The following is a 20917-nucleotide window of genomic DNA, read 5'->3' on the forward strand; positions in this document are numbered from 1 at the left end:
TTTGTGATATCTGTTCTCTTCATAATAGTTTTATGTCTTGTGACCTGTAATCATTCAGGTGTACAAGGAGTATTTTGGTCAATGAAAAATATGAATGGCCACAATATACTCTTCAATTAAAATTTTTGTACTGCTCAATTGTTTTTGTTTTTTAAATATCATAAATTATTAATTCAGAAATATCATCATGCTTTGGTAACACTGCCCCATGTGACATTTTCCAACATTTTTCCCAAACTAAACTTGCACTGGTTACTTGTCATACAAAATGTTGTGAAAAAAAAAGTTCAAATTCTCACACTAAATTACTTGATTTTATTGACAATTAAGTAATAGCTTTGAATTGTGTTTTTGTGTTTTTGAATAAATTATTTAGAAAAAAAAGTAGAAAGTGTTATGTCCTTGACCCATTCATAAATTGTTAAGAAAATAAAAATTGTGCATTTTAAAATTAGTCTTTATTTTAACTCATTTTGTTGAAGTTGTAAGCACAGGTGCAAGTCTAATGCAAGTATAAAAGTGTACTTCCTATCTGAATCCAATTTTAAGTGGGTCAAGATTGGAGTTCAGTCTTCAGTGAGGGCATGGTTACATTTTAGCAGCTGGGAAAAATGTAAATTAATCTTTACAGTAAACGCAAACATATACACAAACACTCCAAACAAATTTAAAATAACTCATTTCCAGAGACATTCCAGTTCATTTAACATGTTGAACACTGAGCTATCTAGATCTTCTAAGGCTTCAAATGGTTGCACTCATTCCTGGCATTATTCTCAAAAATCCAGCTGTGGTGTCAGAATGCTAAACTTTCACCCACTCTGTCTCCCAAATCTCCATCATTCTTTCCAACCTCACTTCCTATCCATTCTTCGTCTCAGACATTTCTGCACTTCCAATGGTTACTCTCAAAACACATGTATTGTACACAATGGACATCTTTGTCGAGACTTTCTTCCTGTTAGCTTGGGGATAAAAAGGCGGCAGAAATAAAAACCAGTCACCAAGCTTCCTGCAGACATTATCTCTCATGCAAATGTTTAACGAGACATTTCAGTCACCACAGAACATTTTCCTTTTTGTCAAGCACACTATTGTTGTGCAATATTTGATTATTTCACTTTTTTTTTCTGTTATTGTGCATGTAGACAAAAATGTCACAAGAAGGCACACCAGCATTTCCAAACAATGTCTGTAAAAGGGTTCAGACCTTAAAGGGATAACATTACGGTTGATCCACTGATGACACATGGACTATTTTAACAATGTGCTTACTACCTTTCTGGACCTTGAATGTGTCAGTTGCATCGCTGTCTATGAGGGTCAGAAGACTCTTGGATTTCTTGGAGTTATCACTTAAAGGGTTACTCCACCCCAAAATGAACATTTTGTCATTAATCACTTACCCCCATGTCGTTTCAAACCCGTAAAAGCTTTGTTCGTTCGTTCAACAAAAAGTATTATCGAAGCTTCATAATGTTACGGTTAAACCACTGATGGCAGATGGACTATTCTGACGATGTTTTTATACTTTTATGTGCCTTGACAGTGTTAATTGTTGGACAGTCACAAGCCTACCGGTTTTCATCCAAAATATCTTAAATTGTGTTCCGAAGACAAACAAAGCTTTTACGGGTTTGGAACGACATTGGGGTAAGTGATTAATGACAAAATTTTCATTTTGGGGTGGAGTAACCGTTTAAGAGTTTTTGTCTGGATGTATAAGAATGGCCTACCTTTGGTATAGTGTTTCTTTCTCTTTCACTCAGTTGAAAATGTCCAAATAGAGGTTAACTTGTGCCTGTAGAAGGAAGGAGAGAGGGAATATAAGCTTGTGTGTGCATCAAATCAGAAAATGTAAACACTAGTGAGTGAGAAGTGCAACTGCTATGCCATCATATTAACTGAAATGCTAAGGGTTAAAAGCAGGGTAAGACTATTGTGCGCTATAAAAAGTTTAGGTATACTGCTTTATTACCTCCACCAAAAAATTGGACAGAAATCACAAAAACAACAACAAAAAAAAAAAACAAACACATCAAAATGAACAGTGTATACAGCAATCAAACCACATAATAGGTAATCAACAGCCAGTAGCAACAAATACTGTACAAGCGACTCAAAATGTGCTTTTTTCCACATAAACTGGGAATCTGAGATTTGTTTTTAATGAATATGTTATTATAAATTACATTATCCATATTACATTTTTGGTTGATAGTCCCAATTGTAAGGAAAACTGTTTGAAAAGCCTTTAACTTGGATAATGTGCACACACATCAGAAGAAACTGGAACCTGAATTTAAATTGGACTGAAGTGTCTCAAATTCAAAGCTGGGGATTTGCCCCATCATTTCAAAAATCCAACACACGCCACTTATTCCCAGTGTTGGGGAAAGTTACTTTTAAAGTAATGCATTACTCCCTAAAAAGTAACTAATTACGGTACTTAGTTACTTTTTATGGAAAGTAATGTGTTATGTTACATTTGAAATCTGGGCAGGGCTTGGTTGTTTATTTTTAATATAAAAAAACGTTCTTCTTTTACAAATGTAAAAGCCCTTTCACAACAAAAGTGAAATGAACACCCCTCAGGCTGAAGTAAATGTAAATTCATGTCTGTACAGTAGTCTGTCCAATTGCATAGAGAATACGACACAGGAGAAGAAAGTTCAACACTATTCAGCAATCACAAAAATGAAACACAAATGTGTCATTTTTGCTCATTATTGCTGAATTGGATCATCAGAGGTCAGTAGCAAAGACATTGGTTAATAAAATGGGATTAAATACATAAATTATATTTATCTAATTTTACATAATAAATTATTGCAGGTTTATATAATAATCTGAGTTTGTATTTGATTGTTTTTATTCATTTTGAGGAATACTGAATCTGTTTTTGTGCATGTGAGATGAGCCTCTGTACTTACTACTTATTTCTCTCAACATGGCAACACAAGTAGGGCTGCAACTAACGATTATTTTAATAATCGATTAATCTGCCGATTATTTTTTCGATTAAATCGATGAATCGGATTTAAAAAAAGAAAAGAAAAGCATTCATTTCCAACCCTTTATTCAAAAACAGAACTAAAATCTTTAGAAAGTGCACAAACATGTTGCTCCTTGAACATCCCTGAGCTGTTATAATAATAATAATAAAATAAAATAAAAATGGACTAACACAAAAAACATACACATTTATGCTTTACATCTGCCAAATATATAGATTTTTTGGGGGGGGAAAAAGTGCAAAAAATTAAATAATTTAACAACACTGCGTCGTTAGCGTTGGTATTGTATCAGACACTTGCACTTAACATTATATGAAAATCAAGCTCAAATGGAGTTAATAATGTTTTTGACCAGAGAATGACGGAGATGGAGTGTTTTGTCTGTCATTAGAACGGCTGTAACTGTTATCTGAAGCAGCAAGTGCATTATGCTTTCATCAACTTTTACAGGTTATATAACTTTGATTGTAGCTATATGGGCGCTTAGTTTTTTCTTGTTGTTTAATACACTTGGCCAAAATCTCAAATTAAGCGCTTATGCACATAATGCACAGGATATTTAAAACGTATATAGACAGCAAATAACTAATTCTTCTCCACTCTTCAAACACACAAAAACATTATCCTTTACTGACATAGTGTTTGAGTAAAGAAAACGCTGTATTCAAACACCAATTATTTATTCACCCTTGCATTGCGAAAAGCAGAGATCTCATCTTCTCCAGGCTGTGCGCGCGTCAATCTGAACGGAGGCGGGGTGAAGTTACGAGGTCTCGCTGAGAGCTCGATGATCCAATGGCGTTACGAAGTTTTACTGACAAGTTATTTTAATGCTTATCATTGGTTTACTATTTTTAAAACTCTCTGATTTAAAATAATAAAAACGAATTATAAGCGACTCAAGTTTGGATAATTTTTCACAGCACCTGACTGGGCTACGGTATGGCAACTGCCATACTCTGCCATACGCAAACGCCGCCCCTGCTCCCACACCTTGGATGACTTGGGTCGCACGGATTTCTCTGCCTCCGCCATGTATCTTTCCTCTAACGTTACCTCCGCTCCCCCATTTTTTTTTTTAAGTGAAAGGATGAATGCCTTATATTATAAACAGTGACATTTAAGACTTGCATTTGCACATTTTCACTTAGCTTCTGCTACTTCACGGAGTAAGGATAATTATGGAATTAATATTAGCCACAACAGAGGTGCAAATTTTGCAATACATAATTCAAATTTTAAAAATTAAATAGACCGCAGCAATTAACATTTTGTCAGAACCTCTAGTAAATTACAAGTTATTTGTTTAGTTGTCTATTGAGAATCATAGGAGAATATGATCTCTATTTGGAAAAATAAAAAATATAAGTGATAAATTTATCCAGAATTGTGCATATTCCTATGTTTGACTGACTGTTTCTCCCATGGCAGTGACGGGCAAATGTAACCCAGTCCTTGGACTGAAAAGTTTACAGGAGTTTACCGGTTTAAAAATATCTGATCGCAAAAAGCGTGGTCCTTTTGATTTTTCTTTTCATATTATAATGTACTGATTCCAATTAGAAATCAATTATTAATTATTATTTTGCCACTTTGCGCACTTCCCGTGACTCTCACGCCCCACCCCAGACCGACTCTGCTTGCATTCACATGATTTGTAGAGATGAGAGGTAATTCACGGTGCCCCTCCTGGGTAGTCCGATTTTATAGTATCATTTCTAATTATCCTGACACTTACGCTCTGACTCTGAGCGATAAAGATTAAAATATAAAAGTGCGGTAATGCGTAGCGGAGTTAATGCGTAATTGAGCACTGCTTCTGTTATTAAAGAGTGTTCACTTTGGCTGTCTTCATTGAAGTTGTTGTTGTTGAAGAGGCAGCATCTCTGTCAGCATCTTGTCTCGGGACGAAGCAGGCGCGGGCGCAATCATCAATCATATTTAAAGGGAAGCTGGAGCGTCCTGACCGCATTACTGGGTGTTTTTAGGGAATATTTGCATTTATTCACAGACGATTTGATTAGCAAATCATGTGGTGGACTGTCATTATTTTGGCTAATGCGAGACACCACTGAATGCGCATCAGAGGGTATTTAGAAGTAGGTATAGGCTACGCAAAGCCGACTGATAAGCCGTATACCTGAATATACCCTGCACTACACCACTGAGACTGACGAAACCATGCATCAACAGATTCTTAGCTCATTGACAAATATCTGATCTTGTAAGATGTTCTCCCTTTACACAGAGCACTGTACGCGTGCTCGCCAAATCGAAAGTGAAAGTAAAAGGCGCGAGCGCTCATTCAAAAGGATTTCAATTCCGCGCATATTGATAGCGGCTCCCTGTATTAGCTGTAAAATACAGTATTAGCACGTATGTGGTGTGGGCGGTAAGAAAACGAAAAAGAAAAAATATATGAACCTCAATTGAATATCACAAAAATTTGTGCCGGGCCTGTGAGGCGCCAAACTCTGCTACCATCCGTGCGCGAGAGAGACCGAGTGTGTTCACTCCGCTCCGCGCTCAACTAAAGTTTTTTTTTTTTTTAATAATCAAACGTCTCCGCGTCGCGCGACACAACAAATCGATTATGAAATTCGTTGCCAACGCTTTTAGTAATCGATTTTTATTCGTTGTTGCAGCCCTAAACACAAGTGCTGTCAGTCAAGACATGGGAACAAAGTAACTGGAGTTACTTATTTGAAAAAGTAACTCAGATAGTTCCTTCTAAATTAAAAAGTAATGCGCTACTTTACTAGTTACTTAAAAAAAGTAATCTGATTACATAACTCATGCTACTTGTAATGTGTTACCCCCAACACTGTTTATTCCACAGAAGATATAAAGAAAAAGAGGGTTATTTTAATTAAAACCAACAGGCATTTTAAACAAGCAAATATTTTCCCAAACAACAATGACTCATAACCTTTATAATCCCTATCAAAGCAAATAACAAAAAGTGTAAGAACTCAGTTGTTCTCTTTAATCTTTATCAAGAAAGTCACAACACACAATCTGTTATACGTCTTCAAAACCTTGACGTACACACACACACACACCTCAGCTGATGAGAGACAAAAGTAAAGAGTATGAAAAGGGGTGCGTGTCCCATTGAGCAAAGCAGATCACAGCTGCACACTGAGGCACAACTGTGCCGACCGTCTGTCCACATGGCAGCCTGAGACGCTGCGTGTGTGGCGCATGACAAAGCCGTGGCTCACCGACTTGCAGACCATGTGGTGTTCTTGCAAAGACTCCCTTATTAGATCTTTCTTTAGACATTGGGGGTGTGACTCATGCGTGTTAGACATACTGAACAACACATTCCACCAACAGTGCTGAAAAACAGTTCCTTGATTAAATACGGTCTTTAAAAAGTTGTTAAAAATTAAGGAAGGTGTGGGAGTGTTTGGACAGTGAGTCAGTATAAAAACACCTGATCATGTGACTTCAGTTACCAAGGTAACAAAATCGGTAAGAACACATGGGAAGGATACGGTTTTATCTCTAAATAAAACAAAGTTAACTTGCTGATAGTGATGTGAACAAACACAAGTCACAATTTATTTAACACTTATGTACACCTATATGTATATTTCAAGCTTCAAAAACAGAACTATTATCTGTTTGAAAAACATGTCCCAGAAACCAGTGATGCACCAAAATGATTTTTTAAATGAAACACTGAAACCAGAATTAAAACTTATTTTCAAAAGGCACAACCAAAAAATCATATTTCAGTAATAAATTTGGTTAAATTAACTCTTATTGCTGTTCAGGTCCAGGGTGTTGTGGTCTCAGATGATAAATTAAACAAGTTAAAGTAAAGTTCTTTGATAAGAAGCTGCAATTTCAGCTGAACAAATTGTACTTATCGCTACTTATTATCATTATTTATATCCACACTACTGACATTTACATGAAACTGAACCCTAACACATAAACACACGTCAAAGAAGCGGTTAATAAACAGCACCATCCTTGATCCTTATAAAACTATTTTGGCATTTCAGCCCATTATTTTCAGTTGCCAAAATTGTGGTGAATAACTACCAGAAAATCATACCATCTCTAGTAAAAAACAAAACAAAAAATGTCATACTAAGCATACTTCATATATACTTCAAATCCATTAACATATTTATTGATGTATCACTTAACCCCTTAACTGTCACTCACAGTTTTGAACAGAGACATTATAGTGCACTATCCAAACTTGAATTTTTATAATTCATGAATGAAAATATTTTGTAACATGATTTTAATGTACCATTTCCATGGTAATGCAATGTTTGATTTTAAAATGGGTTTCAAAGGATGAATTTTGAGATTTTAAGTTTTCTACTGATAAATAATTTCTTATGATTTCTAATTCGTGATAGAGAAAAAGGCAACTAAGAAGACTTTCTGTGACAAATGTCAGAATTCCTCTTATGATGTAGATTTTTTTCAGGTGCACTCTTGTTATAAAGTAATCTATTACTTTTCCTACATAATTTTTTAACAGAAAAAGTGGTAAAATACCTATTTAGGAGTCTTAGACCTTTCCAACGATATATGGTTTGTCATGATTAGATTAGGAATAGTGAAGTAAACTTCCAGAGGGGACGGTGACAGTTAAGAGTTGAGATACATTGACAAACTTTATTTGGAGTATTTCTTTATTGCACAATGCACATTTCTTAATATTATGCCTAATGTGTGTTTTAATATCACCATTAATAAGGATTGTATTATCTCTGTATAATATCAGTCTTTAAATGCAAGATATTTAAAGTGCACCTGAAGAGTACTTGCAATAGTTCCACTTTAGTGCAATCAAATATGCTTCAGTATATTTTTGGTTGGACTTCAGCACTGCCTCCGCACAATTAAAGTGCATTAATCACAAAATTAGTTGTTTCAATTTAGCAGACTTTAAGTATACCATTTTAGTATACCAAAAGTACAATTGCAGGGTATTTTTATTAAGCACATAAATATGTAAATGTAGTTCTAGTATACTTAGCACAAAATAAAGTATTTCAAATACATTTTAGCATATAAGTGAAATTGCACTTGGGATATTACTGTAATGCAGTATGGTGTTTTACAAATGTAGCTGTGACACACTGTTGCAGAGTGTGTGCTGTTGTGTGTCTGGATATATGTTTGTGAGAGCAGTTTGCTAGTTCAGAATTGAGACAAAATATCTTTGACCCAAACAAGTGGTAAAAAGCTATGAAATCACCACCCAGGTATCAGATGGCCTGGGTTTTCTGCTTGATAGGAAAATGACTTTGTTATTTTGAAATCATGACACACATCAGTTTTTTTCAGTCTAAACAACATGCATATCATAATGACACTATTGTCTTTTAAAGCTGTCTCTATAGCTGAGTTTGCATAATCAAATCAGATATCCTGTTCATCTCTGTGAAGCTGATTTGGCACAAACTGTATTGTATAAAGTGCTATAAAAATAAATGTGACTTGACTTGAAAGATCTAGATGAGTTTAGTCATACATGATAATGTCATAATTGTTATTTGTGTGATAGAAGGAGAGAGAGATGATGACCAGGTGTGTCCATCAGCATTTCCTGCCATGGGCACAACCCAGCGGAAGACTACGCAGAAACTTCCTGCGTGAACAGGAAATGGGGAGTGAGGGGGCACAGAACAAAAGCCAAAACAGTGGCGGTGATGTCAGAGGAAAACCCCAGTAGAGAGACTTTACCATGAACTGGCTATTGTTGCTGAGTGGACAGACCGAACAGTGTCCATATACAGTATACAGAGAGACAGTCAACTACACAGCATTAAGTTGAAGCTTGAACCGAGACTGTGTCCCATGCTGACTGGCACAGTCAAATTACAAGCTCAAACTAACCCAAAATTGCATTTCTTTCTTCCCGTTCCAGGCAAACAGACCCAGATGCACAAGTTCTCAATTAAAGATGAAAAGACTGTGTTAGTCAAAGTTGCATTTTGCACAGTAAAGTTCTTCCGTCCGCACTTGTTTCACAGATTTCTTGATCGTGCAAAGCACATGGGAACACAAACACAGAATTATAAGTAAAAGCTGACTTCTTCTTATATATGCCACAGATGTTTTCACTGCTAGCCTGCTGCTGCTGTCATCCAATGGTCATTAATGTTTGTATTAAACAGGGATGTGTTGCTCTTGCTCATAAATGATTTTATTCGTTTTAAATGTCTCTTTTATATGACTTGGAAGTAACAAGTTCTCTCAGAGAGTGATTCATTCATTGTTTTTGTGACCACGCATATGCAACATCCTTTCGTTCATGAATTGTTTTTTGGGGTTTTTTTGTACAGAGCCTATGCGGCTGTTATTTGACACAAGGATGAAAAACTCAGATAAGAAGACAGTTGAGGTGTGAATTAATTATCAATGGTTTCTCCTAATTTTTCTTTGGCTGGTATTATAATGATTTTCGGATTTCACTATATGATCAAAGTTTGCATGAAAAGACATGTTGGGGAAATTTGGCTATTCAAAATGTAAAATTTTAATTTAACTCTGCGCAAATGAACAAAATTACTTGAATATATATTTGTTCATTTTGCTGAATGAGATTTAAAGATTTAAGTCAAGAAAATTATCCGATGCTCCCATCACAAGTACTAGCTGCGACTGTATACTTGATCTTGTGAATGAAACGGTTATACAAATGGAAAAATGGTATAGGATTTACTTAAAAACAATTGTCACTCAGAAATTGCTAGCAAATGTCAAATAATTACAAAGAAATGGCAAGTACCGCATTAAATAAAACATGAAATTTGGAGGTAGAAAGACTGAAATTGCACTTATAAAACAAACTCCAGTAATCTTTGGTTTAATTCGAAAAATCATTTTTCACATAGCAAATAAAGTAAACAAGATAATAGTGCTAAACTGGTTTAAATTTAACATACACTACAAGTTTAAAAGCCAAAGCAATGCAAGAAACGGAGATGAATGCTGACAGTTTGTCGGGTCCCATCAGCAGACCTCAACAGAAAGAGGGAAAACGGACAGAAACTGGCACTAATACTGCATAATGGATTTTTGAGAGCTAAGAGTAAAAGAGTGAACATCTCTCTTATTCTAATGTTCTCCAGGGATGTCCTAATGCTGGCTTATTGATTAACTAGCCTCAAATAAACCACACACACACACACACACACACACAGCAGAGCAGATGACATGAATCAGCAGAAATGCCTGAAATGAAGAAAGCAAGACACAGAAGAGCATATATATTTCATGAGTATAAATATGTGAGAACATTCCTACTATGAGCGCTATCAGGATTAGTGCACAAAGAAACAGTACTTTAAATATTTAACAATAGAAGATCTCAGATGGTTGTGTTAAAATGTGAACCATCTGGTTTTAAGGGGACAAATCAATACAAATGATCAAAGTTAACATGAAACAGCAAAAGATATTAGCATTGACTGGATGGCACTTATGCTGACAGAAATATCTTGGATACAATAGTTAATTGTGGATCCAAATAATCTTCCGTCTGTCCTTTAATGGGACACCACTGATCTGATATATCACAGAGATATTTATAACAAGACCAAAGGATGAGTATCTGTGAAAGCTGTAGAGCAGGCTCGCTTTCTCTAATGGATATTATATAAATATATGGCCTCTTTTAGGTTTGCACCATGATCTGGATTTAATCAGTTTTCTATAAATTCTCAATATTCTGTCAAAGACACAAAGATAAACTCTATAGCCACAAAAAGATCCTCTATGCTGTACATAGTACACACTGTGGGAATTTTGTCATATGTAATATTCCCACAATGAGGGGGGTTTAATGAGGCTCCATTCCAGCTACGCCAAAACTAAAGTTCTGAAATCTTCCATACAATGACCATACGGTTTTATGAACCTGTCAGAAAAGACTTTCTAGTTATAATTCTTCTTGAGTCTTTCCAGATTTTGATTCTGGCTACCGCCAGTCTACTAACACTCTTTGGACTGATATGCGCACAACTTTGAGGAAAACCAGCCAGAAAACTGAGCTAAGAGTGTAGACAGAGGATTGGTCACATCCAACTACTGACTAACCTATAAGTGAAGATGACTAGTTTATTAAGATGATTGCTTACAAAAATTTCATTTGATTATTTTGACTTTTATTTGTGGAGGCACTTAGCTGCTGGAAAGTTGGAGTAATGAAGTTTCATTACATTGCTTTGCGTCTGTTTTTGTTCACAAGAACATGTCTTATATACAGTGGGGCAAAAAAGTATTTAGTCAGCCACCAATTGTGCAAGTTCTCCCACTTAAAAAGATGAAAGAGGCCTGTAATTTATCATAGGTATACCTCAACTATGAGAGACAAAATGAGAAAAAAAAATCCAGAAAAATCACATTGTAGGATTTTTAAAGAATTTATTTGCAAATTATGGTGGAAAATAAGTATTTGGTCAATAACAAAATTTCATCTCAATACTTTGTTATATACCCTTTGTTGGCAATGACAGAGGTCAAACGTTTTCTGTAAGTCTTCACAAGGTTTTCACACACTGTTGCTGGTATTTTGGCCCATTCCTCCATGCAGATCTCCTCTAGAGCAGTAATGTTTTGGGGCTGTCGCAGGGCAACATGGACTCCAAAGATTTTCGATGGGGTTGAGATCTGGAGACTGGCTAGGCCACTCCAGGACCTTGAAATGCTTCTTCACGAAGCCACTCCTTCGTTGCCAGGCGGTGTGTTTGGGATCATTGTCATGCTGAAAGACCCAGCCACGTTTCATCTTCAATGCCCTTGCTGATGGAAGGAGGTTTTCACTCAAAATCTCACGATACATGGCCCCATTCATTCTTTCGTTTACGGATCAGTCGTCCTGGTCCCTTTGCAGAAAAACAGCCCCAAAGCATGATGTTTCCACCCCATGCTTCACAGTAGGTATGGTGTTCTTTGGATGCAACTCAGCATTCTTTCTCCTCCAAACACGACAAGTTGAGTTTTTACCAAAAGTTCTATTTTGGTTTCATCTGACCATATGATCATCCAAATGCTCTCTAGCAAACTTCAGACGGGCCGGACATGTACTGGCTTAAGCAGGGGACACGTCTGGCACTGCAGGATTTGAGTCCCTGGTGGCGCAGTGTGTTACTGATGGTAGCCTTTGTTACTTTGGTCCCAGCTCTCTGCAGGTCATTCACTAGGTCCCCGTGTGGTTCTGGGATTTTGCTCACAGTTCTTGTGATCATTTTGACCCCACGGGTGAGATCTTCGTGGAGCCCCAGATCGAGGAGATTATCAGTGGTCTTGTATGTCTTCCATTTTCTAATAATTGCTCCCACAGTTGATTTCTTCACACCAAGCTGCTTACCTATTGCAGATTCAGTCTTCCCAGCCTGGTGCAGGTCTACAATTTTGTTTCTGGTGTCCTTTGACAGCTCTTTGGTCTTGGCCATGGTGGAGTTTGGAGTTGGACTGTTTAAGGTTGTGGACAGGTGTCTTTTATACTGATAACAAGTTCAAACAGATGCCATTAATACAGGTAACGAGTGGAGGACAGAGGAGCCTCTTAAAGAAGAAGTTGCAGGTCTGTGAGAGCCAGAAATCTTGCTTGTTTGTAGGTGACCAAATACTTGTTTTACTGAGGAATTTACCAATTAATTCTTTAAAAATCCTACAATGTGATTTTCTGGATTTGTTTTCTCATTTTGTCTCTCATAGTTGAGGTATACCTATGATGAAAATTACAGGCCTCTCTCATCTTTTTAAGTGGGAGAACTTGCACAATTGGTGGCTGACTAAATACTTTTTTGCCCCACTGTAAACACTCCCAAGAAATGTGTTCAACTAGGTTCAGATGAACCCAAAATCAGCCTGATTATGGCTTTCACAAAATAATAATTCCTTTTGTGAAAAAAATAACACATGGCTTTTGCAAAAGGGCAATTTACCCAAAAATGAAATTCTGTCATTACTCACCCTCATGTCGTCTCAAACCTTTATGACTTTCGTTCATTTTTGAAACACAGAAAAAGATATTTTAATGAAACCTGAGAGATTTCTGTCCCTTGGAAAGTCCATTTCACCAAACTTTTCAAGATACAAAAAGTTTATAAAGACATTGTAAAAGTGGTATAATCCCAAGTCTTCTGAAGACACACAATTGCTTTACATGATTACTGCACATCAAGCAAGCATAGTGGAGATTCTGTGTTTAACATACTTGCTCTGAAGTTGAGCAAGGTCTTATGGGTTTGGAATGAGAAATTGATGACAGATTTTTCATTTTTGGGTGACTGTTTAATTGGTTGTAGCTTAATTCAGGACAGGGTAACTCACAACTAGACTATTTTGTGCATACCTATAGTGTAAACACACTACACACTTTCTGCACACTGCAATGAGAACATGTTCTCCCATTGTAAGCCCCCCCTCTTAGTGCCGAGTCCCTCCTGTATGCTGTTGAAACTGGCTGACCCTGAATCTGTGTGGGCCACAAAGAACCACTGAGCCAAACAGTGAGGCTGACCTGGAAACAGGCTTAAGGTTTCCTGTCATGGGAGTGTAATTTGGAGCAGCCACTCAATAAAACAGCCATAGTGTCCAAAAGATTAACAAGAGGGTGACTAGTGGTTTGGAATCTACCAAGTATGTGTGTGAGACACTGCACTGCACAATCACCTTTAACGGAATACACGTAAGGGGCATAAACCTGCTTGTGTATAAAAAAAAAAGTCTGCGAGTAACCCAAACCTTGACTCATAACCCATGTGAGTCATTGTGAACACGACTAGCATGCCAGTGCAGATCCTGCTGAACAATTGTAATGAATAGTGGCTACAGAGAGAACTGTTACTACCACTTTTAAGAAAAAAAAGATCAAAATCCATTAAACTGTTTGGCAAAAAACATTTTAATTACGCATTTCTAGTGAGGGATAAAATCTGACCAATGTATCATAACTGCACCTTAAAGTCTTCCAAAAATGAAAATTATGTCAATTACTTACCCTCATGTCATTTCAAATTTCAAACAAATTAAAAAAAAAAAAAAAAAAAAATAGTTTTGTCCATCCATTAAAATTTCCATGCTTAAAAAAAAGTACAAAAATACACTGTAAAAGTATTGAATCAAGCAGTTTAATCCAAGTCTTCTGAAGAGACATCAAAAGAACAGACCTCAAGGTCCAAACTTGTGTGATGACTGGAAATCTTTTGGGTTTAGAACAACATGAGGGTGAGTAAATGACAAAGTTTTTCATTTTTGTACTATCCCTTTAACCACAAATCACATACTCTTTTAAAAGTAAAGCAGGATTTCTGGGCCGACAGCTGACATATTGAGTGTTAAAATTTCTCCTATTCATAAATATTCCTTTTGTAATATGTACATTTATTTGTTGTTTGTCTAACACCACGTCAGCAACAGCACTATCTTAAATGGTAAATACAAAGTTAATAAATTAAAATAAACAAAAAACTATGTATAAGACATTAATTAAAGATTAATACAAAATACTTAACAGCTAAAATATGTCAGCTAAATCTCGAAGTAAAAACATTGTCTATTTACCTTAGAAAATATGCAGTCGAATAAAATGTTTTTCTTTTGCAATCAATCCTGTTTAATGTACTTTGTAAAGCTCTCGCTAACTGTTTGTTTTTACATCCTTTAAGGGAGTTAAAGCCTTTATTAACAAGGTCAGACCCTCCCAAAAATTCACACTCTGTCATTCATACTCAAATCTGAACCCCTCAGATACAGCCTGTTTTCTAAACACATGCTATGTGTAGTCCTACCCCAAAAATCAATAGTAAATCAATGGAAACCACAAATGGCAATATACTTAGGTTTGGACTATAGGTGTAATTAGCTTCGGTCTAGACCAGATCTAGTCTTTATCTGAGGAAAACCATGAAACTAACAAGATTAGATGACCGGTGACTCTTCTACCTCCATTACAGGGACACACAAGCCTAGCTAAAAAAGTCAGCAAACAATAAAAGGACCTTCAACTACCAGCGCTCACATGTTCTGAGAGTTCAAACAATCTGAATGACCCTGGAGTGTTTATGCACACAGCCTGCAAGATCAAGCTTCATGCCCTTCTCATGCTTTCTTTTATACATGTATAATGTATAAAAGAAAGTTTGTAAAGTGATTTAAATTTTTAATCCATCCGGTTAGGCAATCAGGTTTCTTACAGTCACAGTCCCACAGTATCACTAAGACCAAGGAAAAAATAGACTGTCCTAGAAACTTCCATCTGAAGGTGTGTGAAGATATTAATATCAGAGATATAAAAACGTTTGCTGAAACAAGCATTTGTAGAACAAGCTTACATTATAGCTAACATATGAAAATCAGTTGTTAAGGTTACTGGTAGACTGCATGGGAAAGAGAGTGTTTCACTGTCTAAAATAACTTCTTCAAAATCATATAAAGCAATATGATCAGCCTGTACAACCAGATACAGCTAAATTAATTCCATATCTTCATTTTAAACATTTTGTTTTCATTGAACCCAAAATTTCCCAACTTAGGGATTCACTGCTTTCAGATGGCAACTGTATTTCCAAAAGAATATGATGCAAACATACTGGAATTTGCAGTGGAAGAATAAGCAACAGTATTGCAAACATAAACAATTAAGCAACAAATAAATAATTCCATGAGGGCTGACATTTCACACAGTGGTGACCGGATATCTCATTCGCTCTCAGAGCAGAGGCATGACCTTACCGCTTTTTAAAAAATGAGATCATCCCGATGCTGGATTTGATGCATTCTTCTTTCCCCTCATCTTATGCTCCATTAATTGATTTAATTTGTGTAATTAATTTAATTACATCTTGTTTTAGTTCAGTATATTTTTTTCTGGTCATCCCTCTCATTTCTAATGTAAATGTACTGAATGAGAAAACTTTGTTCGGAGGGAAGGGAAGAACACTCAGTGATATCTTTTCCAGCTGGATGAAGTAGGGCTGTCGTCATGGTGAGATCACTAATGTCACGAGAGGTCAAACATCATTGGGACACACATGGAAGGGAAGAATAAAGTTCAGAATCTGGGAAACGAGCCACTTCATTTGTTCTTGCCAGACTAGCAAGTTTTAGTAAAGAATTTTCCAATGTGTTGCAAACACTCCATGACCAATTTGACAGATTTTTCTCCAGACGTTTCACTAGAATAGCTGAAATAAGAAAAAAGCCATCTTTAACAACTTTCCCCATCCATTTTGACATCTGTTTGGATGCCTTAAGCCCCGTTCACACTACAAGCGACACGCAGCGGCAAAGCGACACGATCCCATTCATTTCAATGGAGAGCTGGCGATTTCCGGCGACACGAGCGACAGTGACCGTTGGCGACCGGATGGGGCATGTCCAGCGACAAAGTTCAGAATCCTTCAAGTTTATAAGTAAGATTACATGCACAGTTACAGTAGTAGGGGTTTTGCATAGTCAAACTACAGTCTTCATCTGTCTGTCTAAATATACATGACAATGCATAATTGAATATTTGAAGGATTAAATACAATGCACCTTTGTTACTTCTGTCCTTTAGAGTAAGTGCACAACACTGAGTATGTTTATTGTCTGATTAACATGTATAGATGCTGGACAAACCCAAGAACAATCCCATTGTGTAGGTCTGTTATTGTATGAGTTTGACTCAAAATCGAACTTTTAAAATGCATGTCAATTCACCTGTCATGTCACTTTTTGTTTTAGCTTCAGTCATTTATTTAAACTATGTATTTTGGACTGATTTCCATTTAATGATACACTAAATTTATTAAAGGAATATTTCACCCAAAAATGAAAATTCTGTCATCATTTGTTCCAAACTTGTATGCCTTTCTTTCTTCTGTGAAACATAAGTGAAGATATTTTTAGAAATGCTGGAAACTAAACAGTACTGGTGAGCATTGACTTACACTGTAAAACACTTTGAGACATTTCTCAAAAAAATCTTCGATTCAGCTCCAAAGAAGAAAGTAAGTCATGCAGGTTTGGATTTACATGAGAGTGAATAAATGATGACAATTTTCATTTTTTGGTGAACTATCCCTTTAATGAGGAAGAATTTAATGTGTAGCCTAATCTGCTCTGCACATAAATGTAATACATAAAGCCAGACTGAATCGAATTTCTTCACAATTGCACTGTTAAATAAGCCTACTGTTCTCCTAAAGCAATTTATTTTATAACAGGATAGTAAATGCAGTTTAAGCACGGTAAATTAGTTTAAAAATAACAGACACACACAACACGCAGTTTCTTTTAAAACACTTTCTCCCCAATGTCCAAAGCCACAGATTTCCAAAACATGCAGAAGAAAATAATATGCTTTTATTTATTAAAATCTGTTTTCTGTGTCCTTGCTAAGTCTCAACTGTTTCTTAATCAGTTCTGTCTGGGAGTTAACTTCGGCCAAATTACTTATGGGAAATTAGAGACAGCTGATTTTGAAGAGTCTGGCTCTGAAAGGCCTGAAAGCGAAGGACCAAGCACACCTGATGACTGGTGCCAAGCATTTATACCAGCAGGGCATTCACTGGCCTCCAGGTGCTCCATTGCGGGTCCTTGAAGCTGCTGAGGACCTATCTGGTTTCACTTTCCCTGGTGACTGTTTCACGGAGGGTTACAGTTCTCTTTGAAGGTCTGCCCCCTTTTCTGAGGGGGAGCTTTGGTAAAATAACACCAACTAACATCTGAGTCTTTAGTGTGGCCCCAGCTCTTGAACAAAAAAGCACTGATTTTGGATACAACTCAGTCTCTTTTTTTTTTTTTAATGATTTTTTAAAGAGATTAAATCAAAACAAAACTGGCAAAAGTCTAATAAAAAAAAAAGTATTTAAAAAAAAAGTAGCGACTAGTCTAGAGGATGGAGATGATGTACTGTATATAAAACTGCCCCATGCAAAGCTGGTTTATCTCCTGCAAATTTGGCATTAACTGTAAAAGCATGTTTAGTTAAACTGTTCACACAAAGAGGACTTAGATATTTGTCTCGCTGTGATACATTAGCGACAGCTGTTTTTCTCATCCAAACTGCTTTGTCCACACTCATCATGCCTAGAGGACCATAGATTCCCTTCTCTGCATGGCAGTGAACAAGGAACTGAGAAAAATGGGGAAACGTGGACCAAATACTTATTTTCTTAAGTTCAGCAAATTACAGACTACATCCCACCATCTACCCATTAGCTATCAAGGATGTAGACAACATCCTCTGACAGTGATCAACTAGAGCAGACTAGGGGCACAGGGACAACTGAAGGGCACAGACTGAAAAGGAAAGAGGAAAAAGTGACAAGAACTTATTGAGAACCTTCCTATGATTCAATCTCTCACTACATGGACTTTTATTTGGCAGAAGCACTTGAAAAGCATGGACACCCCTCAGTGGATCTTGTCAAATATACTTAAGCTGCAGTCAGTCATTTAGTCCTACCAGGGAAAACAACAAATTAGATTTGCTTCACTCACCAATGCAGTTACAGCCTGCACTGTTTTTTAACACAGTTATGTACAAATAGTCTGGTTCAAATTATTCATTACATGGGTAGTTGACGTATTAATGTGACGAAAAAATGTAAAAAAAAAAACAACCTCTAACATTGAAGATAAAGCTCTCTCATGCTATTTGTAACTAAGAATGAAGGTACATTTTTCTCATGTTATTTGTATGTTAAGTTTTTTTCTCTACATTTTTGCTGTGTCACACCATAGGACACAGTCCAATTTTTAATTGTCAACTACCCACATATTTGTGCATAAATGATTGGCGTAAAACTACCGTTTTCATTCCGATTAGACATGTTCTGTATGAGATTAATTAGTCATTTACAACTATAAAACTGAGGTGTGTCAATGAACAATAACACCTCAAAAGTAGCACTCATATTGTCCCCAATAAATTACAGGTCTTGCTGTCATTTCCCTGTTCTCATGAACCAGCCTAGTATGGGACAATCCCTGTTTAACATATCCTATGTGTCAGGAGTAACAAGATTATTCTTCTGAGTATAAACACCAATTATATTTACACCCACTTTAACAGTAACATGGGAGCAACATAGTCACGATTCAATGACCACTCGTGGATATGGATGCAGAATTACATTAACAACGATACTGAAAATACTTGGAAAAGGACTAAAAACATTTAGGACCTGAGTGACTGTAGCAGGACAATGAACACAGTCTGGACACGATGGCCTAGAGCGCACGCGACATGCAAATAAAATACGCTTAAACACGCAGGAAATCTTTCCATAACCTGCATTTCTCCCCTCAATGCCTTAATAAACTGCTTTCATTCATTTATCAACCCTATAGGGTTATCGAATCGAGATGTATGGTTTAAAATCCAGAACTACATGCTAGCCTACGGGCTCGATAGGGTGGAGACCAGCAAGCTGACAACATTGTCTCAAGTGATATTCATTTTAAAGCGCACAGATGGACGCATAATTACAGTGCGTGAAAATAAAACGACTCCCTTCACCAACAAGGGGTGAAGGGGGCATGAAATTTATGGGCGTTGTGAACACACCCAGGATCAAGCCGACATACAACGTTGAATGAAAACACGTGACGGACTTTTGATTTCTGTTAAAGTGTTGCTGGTAGATAAATGTAACATGATGAAATGCTCGAAATGTCACATTGATCACTAGACCATGCGCTATATCCACAGTACATATAGGCTACTCGGCCACACACCCAGAACAGCCAGAGGCTTTTTTGACTCAACTGGAGATAAACCCAAACGTGGATAATCACGCGAGCTTATTACAGTTTTACAGACTAACCACCACCTGGTCAGCCAAATTCATTGACTGATGATGCAGAGCTTTTGTGCACGTGGGAACTGTCCCATTGTCAAATGACTAAGATGAATTCGACCCCTTTCTTTAACACGCTCCGTGTCTTTTTGTCCAGGCAAATTTCTCATAAGGACACACAATAAGAGCAGACAGTGTAACTATACCAGTTTGTTTAGCCAGTTTGGGATCTTCCAGCCCTTTCCTAATGTAAACCCACTTTTAAAACAGAACGCCGCACAAGTTAAAGCCTATGTATGAGTATCAGACATAAGAAAGATGAGATAATAGTAGCCACTTACCCAGCGGCGAAGAGCTCTGCAATTCTTCTATGTTATGAAAACAGCCGATAATTACTTAGAAGAATGTTAAAGGTAAATATCCCACGTCCCTGGTGCTGAACAGTGCGGTATATATACTAAAAAGGCAAATTATTCATTTGCCCGATTCAATCCTTCTAGTCATCTACTGACACATTTCGGTTTCCTCTCCCATTCTCTCTCCCGGAGAACGGAGATTGCTGCGCGTTCCTCGCGTCCAGTTTCCTGTCCTGCCCAGATTCAGCGCTCGACCAATCAGCCGATCACAGGGAGGTGCGTGGATCCCCCCTCTCTCCACACGAGAACAACAGCAGGCCGCTACTGGTGCAGGAGGATAACAGGCAGCACATGTGCGTGTATTATTGCACCGAACTACAGGCAGTTAGATTAATAAAAGTACAGTTTCTACGCGATCGGCTTTACTCTTTGAAGGTCAGACAAGAAATATAACAGTAGGCATGCGCGCCAAATTTCTCAAATGTAAAGGAAAATTTCGCCAAATGGAAAGTTCTACTGAAGGTCTTAGACTTTGGTTGATGATATAGATTAGAAAAGAGCCTGGCTTTTACCTGGGAAATACTGTATTTTCAGTAAGACAAAGGAAATATATTCAGTATGTATAGCCTATATTTATTTCTAAATAATAAGTTTATATATATTAATAGAATAATAGAATAAGAAATAAATAAGTTTATGTTTATTTCTAAATATTTGGACATTGGCAGCTTATGTTCTTTTTGCATAATTTTTTTAAATATTTTTT

The 20917-nt window shown here is 36.8% G+C and overlaps 1 protein-coding gene across 6 annotated transcripts in view; it reads right to left on the minus strand.

The window, feature by feature from the left end:
* The window catches only part of raph1b (Ras association (RalGDS/AF-6) and pleckstrin homology domains 1b), a 65213-nt gene extending 44760 nt beyond the window's left edge, over positions 1–20453 (minus strand). For 4 of the 6 annotated variants that reach the window (XM_058748748.1, XM_058748668.1, XM_058748432.1 and 1 more), the window contains exons 1-2: positions 20137–20453; positions 1737–1801 (exon numbers count right to left, since the gene is read on the minus strand). The gene's annotated coding sequence lies outside the window, so the exon portion shown is untranslated. The remainder of the gene's footprint in view (positions 1–1736; positions 1802–20136) is intronic. The other 2 variants (XM_058748829.1, XM_058748591.1) reach the window with 2 other exon arrangements.
* Positions 20454–20917: the final 464 nt, after the last annotated feature.

This window comes from Onychostoma macrolepis, chromosome 01, assembly GCF_012432095.1.
Source record: "Onychostoma macrolepis isolate SWU-2019 chromosome 01, ASM1243209v1, whole genome shotgun sequence".
NCBI lineage: Eukaryota > Metazoa > Chordata > Actinopteri > Cypriniformes > Cyprinidae > Onychostoma > Onychostoma macrolepis.